General features: G+C 42.3%; 1 protein-coding gene across 3 annotated transcripts in view; it reads left to right on the top strand.

The window, feature by feature from the left end:
• Nucleotides 1-8,201: 8,201 nt before the first annotated feature.
• Nucleotides 8,202-17,516, top strand: part of LOC118358640 (serine/threonine-protein kinase TAO2-like) — a 41,037-nt gene continuing 31,722 nt past the window's right edge. For 2 of the 3 annotated variants that reach the window (XM_052480217.1, XM_052480219.1), the window contains exon 1: nucleotides 8,203-8,697. The gene's annotated coding sequence lies outside the window, so the exon portion shown is untranslated. Of the gene's footprint in view, nucleotides 8,698-17,516 lie in introns of all 3 variants that reach the window. The other variant, XM_052480218.1, reaches the window with a different exon arrangement.

The raw sequence follows: 17,516 nt of genomic DNA on the forward strand, positions 1-17,516 counted from the left end.
ATTACGTCAGCAGACCAGTCGTGTTGGATCGGCGGGGCTCCATGTCGGCAGCAAAGGGTCCAGGCCAATTGGCGGAAGAGGTATAGAGAAATCAGGAAATTTTCCGTTGGAATTCTTTGACTAGCCAAGAGAAGGGCCTAGCTCGAGGCTAGCTCCAGGCTAACTGGTGCTTGCTTTGGGACAGAAACCCCCTCGGACAGTTACTTCTCGTTCCATCCACACCAGTAAAAAATCCCAGCTGGGGCGAATTCCTTTCGATCGCACTTGACAAGTCATTGTGGATTATAGAAACTTTTTTGCCTGAACACACATCTGAACAATAGTGTCCCCCCACTGGCTCTTACTACAAAAACCATTGAAAACCGGAACTTTCGTGAATAGACATGATGGGCCTTTCTTGATACCAGATAACGTTACTTGAGCCACTATCGCCTGCCTCCATTTATGTTGGTTTAACCTCATAGTCCGCCCCATCCCGCATGCGGTGCGTTACTACAGCCTCAAGCTCATTACCATAACGCAACGTTAGCGATTTCTAAAAATCGCAAATGAAATGAAATAAATATGCCCGCTCTCAAGCTTATCCTTTTCTTAACAATCCTGTCGTCTCAGATTTTCAAAATATGCTTTAGAACCAGAGAAAATCAATAATTTGTGTAAGAGTGGTGATAGCTAGCTTAGCATTTAGCGTTAGCATTTAGCACGCAACATATTCACAAAAACCAGCAAAGGGATCAAATAAAATAATTTACCTTTGAAGAACTTCAGATGTTTCAATGAGGAGACTCTCAGTTACATAGCAGATGTCCAGTTTTTCCTGAAAGATTATTGTGTAGGACACAACGTTCCGTTTTGTTACTATGCATTTGGCTACCGAAACTAACCGAAAATTCAGTCACCTACACGTCAAACTTTTTTCCGAATTAACTCCATAATATCGACTGAAACATGGAAAACGTTGTTTGAATCAATCCTCAAGGTGTTTTGTCATATATCTCTTCATTGAAATGCCGTCCCTGGAAGCCTGCATTCTTCTCTGATTCGGATGGAAAAATACTGGTAGCTGACTTTTGCGCACCAATTTCCACGCAGACACCGTGCGGGACACTTGGCAATTGTAGTCTCTTATGGTCAATCTTCCAATGATATGCCTACAAATACGTCACAATGCTGCAGACACCTTGGGAAACAAGAGAAAGTGTCCGTTCATTCCTGTCGCATTCACAGCCATATAAGGCGATCATGGAAAACGTAGCCTCAGAAATCCTGTTCATTTCCTGGTCGGTCAAACATCTTGGTTTTGCCTGAAGCATTTGTTCTAGGGCACTCACAGTGAAAATCTTTGCAGTTCTGGAAACGTAAGAGTGTCTTCTTTCCAAAACTATCAATTCCAAGCATAGTCGAGCATCTTTTCGTGACAAAATATTGCGCTTAAAACGGGCACGTCTTTTTATCCAAAAATGAAATACTGCCCCTATAGGACTAACAGGTTAAATGAATGCAGGGCCAGACAGATTACCAGGATTTGTAATCACAGCATTCACTGACCAACTGGCAAGTGTCTTCACTGACATGCTCAACCTCTTCCCTCTCAGAAATAGGCGTTGGCATGGATCCCCAGATCCTCAAAGTTCTACAACTGCACCATGGAGAGCATCCTGACCGGTTCATCACCACCTGGTATGGCAACTGCTCGGCATCCAACCGTAAGGCGCTACAGAGGGTTTTACCCCTACCCACATGTACAGTGCCTTCGGTATTCAGACCCATTGACTCTTTCCACATTTTGTTATGTTACAGCCTTGTTCTAAAGTTGATTACATTTAAAACAATGCTCAGCAATCTACACACAATACCCTATAATGACAAAGCAAAAACAGGTTTAAGTTAATGTTTGCTAATTTATAAAAATGTTAAGTATTCAGACCCTTTGCTATTAGACTCTAAATTGAGCTCAGGTGCATCCTGTTTCCATTGATCGTCCTTGATGTGGTAAATTAAATTGATTGGACAGGATTTGGAAATGCATACACGTCTATATAAGGTCCCACAGTTGACAGTGCATGTCAGAGCAAAAACCAAGCCATGAGGTCAAAGGAATTGTCCTGAGAGCTCCGAGACAGGATTGTGTCAAGGCATAGATCTGTGAAAGGTTACCAAAACATTTCTGCAGCATTGAAGGTACCCAATAACACAGTGGCCTCCATCATTATTAAATGGAAGACGTTTGGAACCACCAAGACTCTTCCTAGAGCTGGCCGCACGGCCAAACTGAGCAATTGGGTGAGACGGGGCTTGGTCAGGGAGGTGACCAAGAACCTGATGACAGAGCTCTAGAGATCCTCTGTGGAGATGCGATAACCTTCCAGAAGGAAAACCATCTCTGCAGTACTCCACCATCAGGCCTTTATAGTAGAGTGGGCAGAGGGAAGCCACTCCTCAGTAAAAGGCACATGACAGCCCGCTTGGAGTTTGCCAAAAGGCACCTAAAGGACTCTCAGATCATGAGAAACAAGATTCTCTGGTCTGATGAAATCAAGATTGAACTCTTTGGCCTGAATGGCAAGCATCTCATCTGGAGGAAACCTTGCACCATCCCTACGGTGAAGCATGGGGCTGGCAGCATCATGATGTGGGGATGTTTTTCAGTGGCAGGGACTGGGAGACTAGTCAGGATCGAGGCAAAGATGAATGAGGCAAAGTACAGAGAGATCCTTGATTAAAATCTGATAGAGCTTGCGGGGATCTGCAGAGTAGAATGGGAGAAACTCCCCAAATACAGGTGTGCCAAGTTTTTAGCGTCATACCCAAGAAGACTCGACACTGTAATTAATCACTGCCAAAGATACTTCAACAAAGCATCTGTAAACTTATGTAAATGTGATATTTCCATATTTTTGGCTAAATAAATTACCAACAAATTCTAAAAACCTTGTTTTTGCTTTGTTCTTATGGGGTACTGTGTGTAGATTGATGAAGAAAAAAAACAATTTAATACATTTTAGCATAAACAAAAAATGTTAAAAGTCATGGGCTCTGAATCAAGGATGATCACTGGAAACAGGATACACCTGAGCTCAATTTCATGTCTCATAGCAAAGGTCTGAATACTGAAAATAAGGTATTTTTGTTTCTATTTTTTTTTATAAACTAGCAAAAGAAATTAAAAACCTGTTTTCACTTTTTCATTATGGGGTATATTTAGTGTAGATTGCTGAGTTGTTTAAATATTTGTATCAATTTTAGAATAAGGCTGTAACTTAACAATGTGGAAAAGTCAAGGGTTCTGAATACTTTCTGTAGGCACTGTATATTTACACTAGATGACTGACTGACTGACTGACGGGGGGAGGGGGGGGGACTGTTTTGAAGCCACCTGTCTTGGAACTCCCCATCATTGTGAAAAATGCTTTGGAAGCTATAGAAATGCCTTTATGTCTACATTTTGATTTTGCAAAGTTTATTCTATTAGACACATTAGTGCATACTTTTAAATTATATGAGCTATAACTAAATCATAAGAAAATATCTAAAAACATTTTCCTTTAAGTATAATTTGGTACTACTGTTAATATCCCCAATACAACAAAGAAATGCGCTATGGGTAGAAAGTGCAGGGGCATTAGTCATCTCACCCTGCAAGGTATCTGTTGGGAGAGGCATGCAAATGGGGAGAAGAGGGAATTGGAGTGAGAACAGTTAGGCCAAGCTATGTGACCCTAAGTATAAGAATGGGGGAAGGAGTTGGGAATGGAAGTGGGGGCTCCTGTCTCTGTGGTGTTTAAAGGCCAATCTGCGGTGGGCCTGGTGTCCCTACTTACGTATATTCACAGATGGATCAACGGATCAACACCATAGTACTATCCACACCAAGCTCATCATTAAGCTGGAGGCCCTGGGTCTCAACCCCACCCTGTGCAATTAGGTCCTGAACTTTCTGACGGGCCGCCCCCAGGTGGTGAAGGTAGGAAACAACATCTCCACTTCGCTGACCCTCAACACTGGGGCCCCATAAGGGTGCCTCCTGTATTCCCTGTTCACCCATGACTGCGTGGCCATGCACGCCTCCAACTCAATCATCAAGTTTGCAGACGATACAACAGTAATGGGCTTGATTACCAAAAACTAAGACGAGACTGCCTACAGGGAGGAGGTGAGGGCACTCAGAGTGTGGTGTAAGGAAAACAACCTCTCACTCAACGTCAACAAAACAAAGGAGATGATCGTGGACTTCAGGAAACAGCAGTCCCTCTGCACCATCCCCTATCCACATCGAAGGAACAGTAGTGGAGAAGGTGGAAAGTTTTAATTTCCTCGTGTACACATCACAAACAAACCGAAATGGTCCACCCACACAGACAGTGTGGTGAAGAAGACGCAACAGCGCCTCTTCAACCTCAGGAGGCCGAAGAAATTTGTCTTGTCACCTAAAACCGACAAACTTTTATTACCACCTGGTACGACAACTGCACCGCCCTCAACCGCAAGGCTCTCCAGAGGGTGGTGCGGTACACACAACGCATCACCGAAAGCAAACGACCTGCCCTCCAGGACACCTACAGCACCCGATGTCACAGGAAGGCCAAAAAGATCATCAAGGACAACAACCACCTGAGGCACTGCCTGTTCACCCCACTACCATCCAGAAGGTGAAGTGAGTACAGGTGCATCAAAACTGAGACCAAGAGACTGAAAAACAGCTTCTATTTCAAGGCCATCAGACTGTTAAACAGCCATTAGTAACTCAGAGACTGCTGCCTACATAGAGAATCACTAGTCACTTTAAAGAATGCCACTTTAATAATGTTTACATATCTTACATTACTAATCTCATATGTATTTACTGTATCTTATACCATCTATTGCATCTTATCCCATCTACTGCACCTTGCCTACGCTGATCGGACATCGCTCATCCATATGTACATATTCTTATTCCATCCCTTTAGATGTGTGTGTATTAGGTAGTTGTTGGGGAATTGTTAAATTACTTGTTAGATATTACTGCACTGTCAGAACTAGAAGCTACAGGACTGTTTTGCTAGCATAGACTGGAATATGTTCCCGAGATTCCTCCAATGGCATTGAAGAGTACACTACATCTGTCATTGGCTTCATCAATAAGTGCATTGTTGACATCGTCCCCACAGTGACCATATGCACATTCCTCAACCATAAACCATGGATTACAGGCAGCATCCGCACTGAGCTAAAGGCTAGAGCTGCCGCTTTCAAGGAGCGTGACTCTAACCCGGAAGCTTATAAGAAATCCCGCTATGCCCTCCGACGAACCATCAAATAAATAGGCAAAGCATCAATAAAGGACTAAGATCGAGTCGTACTACACCAGCTCTGATGCTCGTCAGATGTGGCAGGGCCTGCAAACCATTACAGACTACAAAGGGAAGCACAGCCGAGAGATGCCCAGTGACACGAGCCTACCGGACAAGCTAAACTACTTCTATGCTTGCTTCGAGGCAAATAACACTGAAACATGTATGAGAGCACCAGCTGTACCGGAAGACTGTGTGATCACGCTCTCCGCAGCCGATGTGAGTAAGACCTTTAGACAGGTCAACATTCACAAGGCAGCAGGTCCAGACGGATTACATGGACCTGTACTGCGAGCATGCACTGCCCAACTAGCAAGTGTCTTCACTGACATTTTCAACTTCTCCCTGTCCGCGTCTGTCATACCAACATGTTTTAAGCAGACCACCATAGTGCCTGTGCCCAAGAACACTAAGGTAACCTGCTTAAATGACTACTGACCCGTAGCACTCACGTCTGTAGCCATGAAGTGCTTTGAAAGGCTGGTCATGGCTCACATCAACACCATCATCCCAGAAACCCTAGACCACTCAATTTGCATACCGCCCCAATAGATCAACAGATGATGCAATCTCTATTGCACTCCACACTGCCCTTTCCCACCTGTACAAAGGGAACACCTATGTGAGAATGCTATTCATTGACCACAGCTCAGCGTTCAACACCATAGTGCCCTCAAAGCTCATCAATAAGCTAAGGACCCTGGGACTAAACACCTCCCTCTGCAACTGGATCCTGGACTTCCTGACGGGCCACCCCCAGGTGGTAAGGGTAGGTAACAACCCATCCGCCACGCTGATCCTCAACACAGGGGCCCCTCAGGGGTGCGAGCTCAGCCCCCTCCTGTACTCCCCGTTCACTCATAATTTCACAGCCAGGCACGACTCCAACACCATCATTACATTTGTCGATGACACATCAGCCTGATCATCGACAACAACGAGACAGCCTATAGGGAGTAGGTCAGAAACCTGGCCATATGGTGCCAGGATAATAACCTCTCCCTCAACGTGATCAAGACAAAGGAGATGATTGTGGACTACAGGAAAAAGAGGACTGAACACGCCCCCAATTTCATCGACGGGGCTGCACTGGAGCAGGTTGAGAGCTTCAAGTTTCTTGGCGTCCACATCACCAACAAACTAACATGGTCCAAGCACACCATGACAGTCATGAAGCGGGCACGACAAAACAGGAGACTGAAAAAGATTTGGGATGGGTCCTCAGATCCTCAAAAATGTCTACAGCTGCACCATCAAGAGCATCCTGACTGGTTGCATCACTGCCTGGTATAGAAACTGCTCGGCCTCCGACCACAAGGCACTACAGAAGGTAGTGCGAACGGCCCAGTACATCACTGTGGCCAAGCTTCCTGCCCTCCAGGACCTCTATACCAGGCGGTGTCAGACGAAGGTCCTGAAAATTGTCAAAGACTCCAGCCACCCAAGTCATCGACTGTTCTCTCTGCTACAACACGGCAAGCGGTACCGGAGCACCAAGTCTAGGTCCAAGAGGTTTCTATCCCCAAGCCATAAGAGTCCTGAACATCTAGTCAAATGGCTACCCAGACTATTCACATTGCCCCCCTCCCTTCTCCACACCACTGCCACTCTGTTGTCATCTATGCATAGTCACTTTAATTTACTCTACCTACATGTACATACTACCTCAACTAACCGGCACTCCCCTGTAAATATTGTTATTTTTTACTGTTCCTCTTTAATTTCTTGTTACTTTTATCTCTTATTCTTATCTGTATTTTTTTTTAAACTGCGCTGTCGGTTAGGGTCTCGTAAGTAAACATTTTACTGTAACCTGTTGTATTCGGTGCATGTGACTAATAACATTTGATTTGATTAGAAGCACAAGCATTTCGCCACACACATTAACATCTGCTGACCATGTGTATGTGACCAATAACATTTGATTTGATTTGAAAGGATCCAGGCAGTGGGACAGCAGGGTTTGGGATGCATGTTCCCCGGTTTCAGATACACCAGTGGAGGCGGCTGTCTGACGGGGCGTCATTCTTCTCTGCTCAGATACAAGCAGTAGAGTGGTCATTGGGATGGGTGGAAGAAGTGGGGTCTAAAAGGGTCATTTTGTGTTGAAACTCTGCTGCTAGTCTGGTTGCGCTGAGAGAAGGGAAGTCAAATGCACACCCAGACCTGATAATATAGCTGTTGATGGCTCTTAATAAGGTGGGGCAGAAAGGGTGTACGGTAGGTTTTCTGTTGGTCCCAGCTCATGGTGACGAAGGCTGCTTTGAAGAGTGAGGAGGTAGATAGATGTGATGGTCCCGTTAGGGGGGATGGAATGTAGGAGCATCATATCAGAGCGGTTGACCCAGGAGTGGCAATGTGAGTGGAAGAGAGACGAGGGGGCTAGGCAGTTTTCCTCTATCCAGAACTATGTGAGGCAGTATGTATCTTGGGAGAGAAAGGAGGAATGGTGTTATTTTGACAAGGCTGGGGCATTGTGGATTGCTAGTGGGGAAAACCCGAGATGGAAATTGTAAGGAATGTGGGGAGGTAGAGACTGTGAAGCATGCTGTGTTATATTGCAGACAGTATGCTGAGGATATTTTTTTTGTGAGCTGACTGAGTTGGGTGTAATGTGTAACCACATTTTTCCTTGTAGCTAATTTTGTGCACAAATGACAGACAGAGTGAAATAGCAAGTTGTTGGGGTTTTAGTCCACCTGCCTGCACCTACGGGTGTATATTTCACTCTCCAGCCTGAGAAAGGCAGCAATACGCATTACAGCGTCTAGTGCGCCCGGAAACGGACACGAATAAGAAGAAGCCACCCACACAGATAGAACAATGAGATTTAGTTATACAAATATTTGACAACCATGCGCCTTACTTCCGGTTTCCGCTCCCGCCCCACTCACAGCCATCTTGGTTTTTTTTCTTAACAAAAAAAGGGGGTGAGACAAAAAAAACACTGACGGGGAGAAGCATATTAGACATTGTAGAGACTTGACGGAAAGACGGATGTAGTGATACAATACGATATGAAAGGAAAGGGAGCAGGTGAGGTGGAAGAAGACCAGCCGCACCCCGTATACAGCTAACGTTAGCTAGTAGTTAGCCAGCTAAGCTAACTGGCTAACCAATTCGGTACGGATTAAGTAGCTAGTCAGACAGCTAGCTAGACGAGATAGTTTATGCTCAGCCCTACCGATTGCCAGCCTAGGACATTGAGAAGAAATCAAATTAATCATCGGATGTATGTGAGAAGGAAATCGATGACAATGTATCGTACGTCGATTTGAGATGCTCCATTGAAGAGACCACTAACGTTACTAGTATTGGATAATTATTTTTTTTCGTAGCTAGAGCGGGATCATAACAAGCCGTGGTAAGTGTTGCAATTTATTGTCAACAATGATGGCTAGCTCGTTAGCGCTATTTAGCCAGTTTGCGATTCTGGCCTTCGCGTGTATTTAGCATCGGAGTAGGTTACTTATCAATTGACTGGCCAGCTAGCAAGCTAACCAGCTAACGTTAACTGCCTTTGCTGGCAAGGCACAGCTAACAAGCTTGCTAAACAAACGACTGTATGGTGTTTGCAGACATCCATCGATAGCTAATTAGCCATCATGCTAAACTTAAGTCAGCTGACAGTGGCATGCTTGAGCCCCAAAATGTATTGAAACGACCCTGGGTTTATAAACGCGGATATCGACCCTGCCGCTTGAGCATGCTTTTGGGGCACAGTCGATTGAGCGCTGGACTTCCGGCTAGAAGGCCGATGGTTCGAGACCTGCACCCTGCCTGTTTCTTTACTACAGTACCATCCTAACTATGACATTGTCTAATATGGATAACTAGCTAGATAGTTATCTAAATGACCACACTTATTTGAGCATACACTGACTTGTACACGTGTAGTTTAACAAAGTTGAAAGTGAGTGAGACTCATTGTATATTATAATTTATTCTTAACTGACTTGCCTAGTTAAATAAAAATACAAATTAAATGCATTGCGAGGCCAAGCCAAGGTCCTAGTTGAAAATATATCCCATCTTCAACCTAGGGCGAGACCTGGGTTTGAACCCAATCTGTCACTCAAGACCCATAACGTGCCATGACACCATAGAAATAAGTGAAAGACACATTATGGTTTTATTGTAGCCAAGCATTCCATGACCCAATTCCCTTCTTCCAGAATGAGTTCCTCTAGCTACATGGCTAGAGCAGAATTCAATGCATGGTCCCCCATGTTAATTTACCCACAGTTTAGCTACTAGCTTCCTACTTTACTATGATTCACATCACGCTGTAAAAACGGTGAATACATACTAGAACAAAATGGGGGAAATATGGAAAGGAAATTAGTGTAACAATGAAGAATTGGATCAATTTCTAACCAAAAATATAGGCCATGAATTCACAACAGCTCACTATCTCCCTAGTGTTTATTACTTGACAACACCTATCGGTGATATACTCAGTGTAGCCACTGATGACATCGCAGTTAGTCTCGAATTGAGCACCAATAGACTGTTATTGTGTAACAGAGCGTAGCATATTGAGTATTTTACTCTAAAGCGGTGGGTTTGGTTCATTGGATTTCTATAAAGACCATACAGTCCATATAATGTACAAACATGGCATGTCCTTTCCACACACACCCCACCCCTCTACACACACACACACACTCTTGCACACTCACAAACACTTGTCTCACACACATTATTTTAAAGGTTTGCTTTAAAGAGAGCATCCCAAGCCCAGTGGGGGCCCAGGGGCAATGTCTTGATGCATTCACTCCAGGCTGAATCACTGGAGCTGGTTACGTTAGCTCTGCTCTTTTCTCTCCAGCGGTCACACACACAACCAACCAAGACTTAGGCATCAAACTTTCTTTATTCCTTGAAATAGGCTAATCACTGATCTCACATGTCATGTAGGTGGAAGACCATGGGAGGGAGGAAGGAAGGAGGTGGCATTTGAAGAGTGTTTGAATAGGAAAATAGGGACTTGGCGGTTTAACGGGATAGTTAATCAAAATCTCAATTTGTCCGGTATCTGCAGGTCAGATATCAATGTTGAATGAATGGGAAATATAGGTGCCGGGTAAATCCATTTGAATTCAATCACTTTTTGACAGCATCCCTTTTGATTCAAACTTAACTTTCTATACATGTTTGCCTGTGGAATATTTGGTCAGAAAGTTACTTTTTGGACCTGAATGCCAAAACATTCAGGAGATAAAGGTGCTCAAAGTTGACACATTTTGCATACCCCACCATCCCATGAGACATCCATGTCTTCATCAGATGAACAGCTGAGTTTTCTGTAATTTTAAAAGCTTACAAACATGGTTGTACAACTATTGTACTATTTGTTTAAAAAATATACAGTACCAGTCAAGTTTACACCTCATTCAATTATTCTTATTTTTACTGTGTTCTACATTGTATAATAATAGTGAAGACATCAAAACTATGAAATAACACATGGAATCATGTAGTAACCCAAAAAGTGTTAAACAAATCCAAATATATTTTAGATTCTTCAAGTAGTCACCCTTTGCCTTGATGACAGCTTCATACACTCTTGGCATTCTCTCAACCAGCTTCACCTGGAATGCGTTTCCAACAGTCTTGGAGGAGTTCCCACATATAATGAGGACTTGTTGGCTGCTTTTCCTTCACTCTGCGGTCCAACTCAACCCAGACCATCTCAATTGGGTGGAGGCCGGGTGATCTGATGCAGTACTCCATCACTCTTCCTTGGTCAAATAGCCCTTACACAGCCGGGAGGTGTTTTGGGTCATTGTCCTGTTGAGAAACAAATGATTGTCCCAGAAGGGATGGCTTATCGCTGCAGATTTCTAAGTAAATCACTGACACTGTCACCAGCAAAGCACCATGACACCACCACCTCCATGCTTCACAGTGGGAACCACACATGTGGAGATCATCCGTTCACCCACTCCGCGTCTCACAAAGACACAGTGGTTGGAACCAAAAATCTCAGAGGTCAACTGATTAGGATTTTTCAACACAGATACCAATTATTGGAGGACCAAAAAAAGCTGATGATTTATATTGACAACTACAACAATACTGAATGAACACATTTATTTTAACTTAATATAATACATAAAATCTATTTAGTCTCAAATAAATAATGCTACCTGTTCAATTTGTTTTAAATAATGCAAAACCACAGTGTTGGAGAAGAAAGTAAAAGTGCCATATGTGCCATGTAAAAAAGCTATTGTTTAAGTTCCTTGCTCAGAACATGAGAACATATGAAAGCTGGTGGTTCAATATTCCCAGTTCTTCAATATTCCCAGTTCTTCAATATTCCCAGTTGAGTTTTAGGTTGTAGTTATTATAGGAATTATGACGCGTCGACTATTTCTTTCTATACCATTTGTATTTTTATATACCTTTGACTATTGGATGTTCTTATAGGCACTTTAGTATTGCCAGCCTAATCTCGGGAGATGATAGGCTTGAAGTCATAAACAGCGCTGTGCTGTTAAATATTGCCTGCTAACATGAATTTCTTTTAACTAATTATGCAGGTTTAAAAAAATATATACTTCTGTGTATTGATTTTAAGAAAGGCATTGATGTTTATGGTTAGGTACATTTGTGCAAAGATTGTGCTTTTTTCGGCAAAGCACTTTTGTTAAATTATCACCCGTTTGGCGAAGTTGAAGTAGACTGTGGTTCGATGATAAATTAATAAGCAACGCATTGATTATATGCAACGCAGGACAAGCTAGTTAACTACATGTGGTTGATGATATTACTAGGTTATGTGAAGATTGATTGTTTTTTATAAGATAAGTTTAATGCTAGCTAGCAATTTACCTTGGCTCCTTGCAGCCACAAGGTCCTTTTGACGCTGCACTCGCATAACAGGTGGTCAGCCTGCCACAGTTTCCTCGTGGATTGCAATGTAATCGCCCATAATCGGCATCCAAAAAGGCAGATTACCGATTTTGTTCTGTGAACTTGAAATCGGCCCTAATTAATCGGCCATGCCGATTATGGGTCGACCTCTAGTTTGGACTCATCAGACCAAAGGACAGATTTCCACCGGTCTAATGTCCATTGCTCGTGTTTCTTGGCCCAAGCAAGACTCTTCTTATTATTGGTGTCCTTTAGTAGTGTTTCTTTGCAGCAATTTGAACATGAAGAACTGATTCACGCAGTCTCCTCTGAACAGTTGATGTTGAGATTCCCTTTGTCTATATTTCTGTGTTTTCAATATGTTTCCTATGGAGGATTGATTGTATCATTTAAAATGACAGATTACATTTCAAGTCAAAATTCTCTGTGAACCTCCAACCATCTTTGTGGTACCATTTTTGAAGGTTGAAATTTCAATTCTATTCACATTTTAGTACATTTTTCAGTCATAACATGACACCCACCTTGTATTCAAGAGCACGGTGTGTCTACTGATTGTGGGCACAACAAAATTCGGATTATTTGAAATAGGGTCTAAGCTACAACATGCGAATATGAAAATCTGAGTTGACACATTTTTAGATAATTGAAGGTTTAACACGGGTGGGGGGAATGATGTAATTTTTATAAAATAAAAATTAAGAAATTATAAAATATACCGAACAATTTAAACGCAATATACAACCATTTCAAAGATTTTACAGTTACAGTTCATAGAAGATCATCAGTCTATTTAAAATAAATTAGGCCCTCATCTATGGATTTCACGTGACTGGGCAGTGGTGCAGCCGTGGGGGGCCTGGAAGTGTATAGGCCCACCCACTTGGGAGCCAGGCCCAGCCAATCAGAATGAGTTTTCCCCCACAAGGGCTTTATTACAGACATAAATATTCCTCCGTTTCATCAGCTGTCCAGGTTACTGACCTCAGATGAGACCGCAGTGGGTGGGATTACACATGGTCTGCGGTTGTGAGGACGGTTGGACGTAGGGCTGTTATGGTTACTGTATTACCGGCGGTCATGAAGGCAGTCAAATACCATGTGACCATTTAGTCACGTAATTAGGCTTCTACTAGCTCTGATCCTGCGGCTGGTCATTAGTAGCCTACCAAACTTGCTAACTGCCTGTCACTCAGCACTCTTGTCCCTCTCACTCTGACGTCAATGCAACTGTATTCAGAAATCTAATCAAATAGTTAATGAGAGCTCATGTTGCTCAACATTTCTAACGGCTATGCAATTGCACGAGAAAAGAGTGATGGTCTCGCTAAAAAAGCGGATCCCATCAGCTTTCTATAGGCTAGGGATACTATATTTGTTTCTGAACTCCTAATATTAAGCACATTGCTTATCTTTACAACAGGAGTCTAGCCTACCTGGATGGCATGAAAATTAACCACGGGAAAAGCGTTCTCCATTCGCTATTTAAGTGCATAGATGACAGGTATTTTTTCCCCCTGCCCCTGTTTAGAGACAGGTGCATGAAAAATGGTCCATTCTAAATCCAAACAAATTTCACGCACATATACATACAGTTGAAGTCAGAAGTTTAAATACACCTCAGCCAAATACATTTATATTCCGTTTTCACAATTCCTGACATTTAATCCTAGTAAACATTCCCTGTTTTAGGTCAGTTAGCATCACCACTTTATTTTAAGAATTTGAAATGTCAGAATGTTAGTAGAGAGAATGATCTATTTCAGCTTTTATTTCTTTCATCACATTCCCAGTGGGTCAGAAGTTTACATACTCTATTAGTATTTGGTGCATTGCCTTTTAAATGGTTTAACTTGGGTCAAACATTTTGGGTAGCCTCCCACAAGCTTCCCACAATAAGTTTGGTGAATTCTGGCCCATTCCTCCTGACAGAGCTGGTGTAACTGAGTCAGGTTTGTAGGCCTCCTTGCTCGCACACGCTTTTTCAGTTCTGCCCACAGATTTTCTATAGGATTGAGGTCAGGAATTGTGATGGCCACTCCAATACCTTGACTTTGTTGTCCTTAAGCCATTTTGTCACGACTTTGGAAGTATGCATGGGTTCATTGTCCATTTGGAAGACTCATTTGCGACCAAGATTTAACTTCCTGACTGATGTCTTGAGATGTTGCTTCAATATATCCACATAATTTTCCATCCACATGAAGCCATCTATTTTGTGACCAAACAGTTCTATTTTTGTTTCATCAGACCAGAGGACATTTCAGAGGACATTTAATCCAAAAAGTACTGCATGTCCCCATGTGCAGTTGCAAACTGTAGTCTGGCTTTGTTATGGCAGTTTTGGAGCAGTGGCTTCTTCCTTGCTGAGCGGCCTTTCAGGTTGTATCGATATAGGACTGTTTTACTGTGGATATAGATACTTTTGTACCTGTTTCCTCCAGCATCTGCACAAGGTCCTTTTGCTGTTGTTCTGGGATTGATTTGCGCTTTTCGCACCAAAGTACGTTCATCTCTAGAAGACAGAACGCGTCTCCTTCCTGAGCGGTATGACGGCTGCGTAGTCCCATGGTGTTTATACTTGCTTACTATTGTTTGTACAGATGAATGTGATACCTTCAGGCATTTGGAAATGGCTCCCAAGGATGAACTGCACTTGTGGATGTCTACAATTTTTTGGTTGGTTTCTTTTGATTTTTCCCAGTTTGAAGGTAGGCCTTGAGATATATCCATAGGTATATCCAATTGACTCAAATGATGTCAATTAGCTAACTATCAGAAGCTTCTAAAGCTTCTACATTTTCTGGAATTTTCCAAGCCGTTTAACGGCACGGTCAACTTAATGTATGTAAACTTTTGACTGGAATTGTTATACAGTGAATTATAAGTGAAATCTGCCTGTAAACAATTGTTGGAAAAATTACTTGTGTCATGCACGAAGTAGATGTCCTAACCGACTTGCCAAAACTATAGTTTGTTAAACAGAAATTTGTGGAGTGGTTGAAAAACGAGTTTTATTGACTCAAACCTAAGTGTATGTAAACTTCTGACTGCAACAATTTATTTTTATTTTTTTATTATTGTTTAGTATATGTAAAGACATTATTAAATCAACAGTAGTCTGATGGGTGACAATATTAGCCTATCACTTTTAAATTATGTATAAATGCCTTTTTTTGTGTGACTTTTTCGAATCATAGTCGCACCTATAGACCTACGTTTTGCTAAGGGTTGTGTCACAACTGAAGTGGCCAATAACTTCTTTAAATTATGCACAATCTCCTTTACAAGGGGTGTAGGGCCTAACTGGCATAAGCAGAGTGTGAGTTTCAAGTTTGGGGTAGATCATTTTCACCTTAAAAATGCACCTTTTATAATCAAAGCATTACATGCATAATTGCATTTGTGGTCACTTTTGATTATGTGGTTTTCCAGCAAATTGAACATTTGTGCTTATTGCTTATTGCTTATTTTTGATGCTAGTGGTTAGGGTTCCACATTTTGGAATTTTCAGAATGGTAACTTTCTGTCGGAATTAACAGGAATATATGGGAATTAATGGAAAAATATGCAAAGTAATATTAATGCCATTTAAATGTAATGTTTTTTTGCACTGGACATGTTTACCATATCATATGGAGACAAACATAAACCTTTTATCTTATAAGTAGACATATTTGCAAATGATTAAATCCTTCGAATAGGAAAAAAAAAATGTGCAACCAGTTGGTAGCAGAACTTTAATTAAATGAGTTGACTCTTCACATGGGATGATTTAACTGAACAACAAAAGGGAATATTGAATGATCCCCAGTGATCCCATCGCATCTCCCAAATACATTTTCAACATCTGTAAAATGGTAGTCTAGAAACTAAGGCTTTGGTTGTCTTCCTCTCAGGCTTCCATGTTTTCTCCCTTGACCTCCTCAATGTCCACCTCTTGAACATCAGCCTCTGAGGCCTCATCTTCAGTGTCACTTTCCAACCTTGTTGAGGATGGCTCGTTGTCAGGCCCAAAAAGTCTCAAATTTGGGCAAATACTTGTACTTGTATTGGTCAGCCTATATACAACCATTGTATTGGTCAGCCTGTTGTGTGTGTTCCCAAAAAAGGACCAGTTGCGCTCTGAGGCGGCTGGGATTTGGAGGGGGAAAGAGCCTCAGATCCACAAAGTAATTTCCACCAGGTGGCTGATGAGATATGTTGGCACAATTGCAATATTGCATCGCCATCCCAAAGCCCTTGCTTGGAAGTGTACTACGCCAGACTGCCAAGAACCTTGCACTCATCCAGGCCAAGGTGGCGAGACACGGTAATGATGACCATAGGCCTTCTCTGCACCAGCCATGATGCTCTTGCCAGCATACCCGAGGTCCAACATGTACACTGCAGTGTGTAGGGCTTCAGGCAGAAGTCTTCACGCTTTTTGATGTATTTCAGAACTGCAGTTTGCTCTGCTTGGAGCAGTAGTGAAGTGGGCAGGGCAGTACCGATTTCTTGACCGATTAATCGGAATGTCCGATTTAATTAGGGCTGATCGGAAATCGGTATTTTTGGCAAGTCAGTTAAGAACACATTCTTATTTTCAATGACGGCCTGGGAACGAGGCAGAACGACAGATTTGTACCTTGTCAGCTCGGGGGATCCAATCTTGCAACCTTCCAGTTAACTAGTCCAACGCTCTAACCACCTGCCTCACAAGGAGCCCGCTTGTTACGCGAATGCAGTAAGCCAAGGTAGGTTGCTAGCTCGCATTAAATTTATCTTGTAAAAAAATAAAAAATAAATTAAAAAAACAATCAATCAACGACTGTCGCTGCACCAATGTGTACTTTACAATAAACATCAATGCCTTTCTTAACCTCTTACCTCCACCCGACACGCAGGCGTCCCATGTAGACATCTGGAAATGCAAATGCACTACGCTAAATGCTAATAGCACTCGTTAAAACTCAAAAGTTCATTAAAATACACATGCAGGGTACTGAATTAAAGCTACACTCATTGTGAATCCAGCCAACAAGTCAGATTTTTAAAATGCTTTTCGGCGAAAGCATGAGAAGCTATTATCTGATAGCATGCAACACCCCTAAAGACCCGCAGGGGACGTGAACAAAATAATTAGCATAGTCGGCGCTACACAAAATGCAGAAAGAAAATATAAAACATTCATTACCTTTGACCATCTTCTTTGTTGGCACTCCTAGATGTCCCATAAACATCACTATTGGGTCTTTTTTAAAATTAAATCGGTCCATATATAGTCTAGATATCGATCTATGAAGACTGTGTGATCAAGGA

The sequence above is a fragment of the Oncorhynchus keta genome, chromosome 26 (genome assembly GCF_023373465.1).
Source record: "Oncorhynchus keta strain PuntledgeMale-10-30-2019 chromosome 26, Oket_V2, whole genome shotgun sequence".
NCBI classification, from domain to species: domain Eukaryota; kingdom Metazoa; phylum Chordata; class Actinopteri; order Salmoniformes; family Salmonidae; genus Oncorhynchus; species Oncorhynchus keta.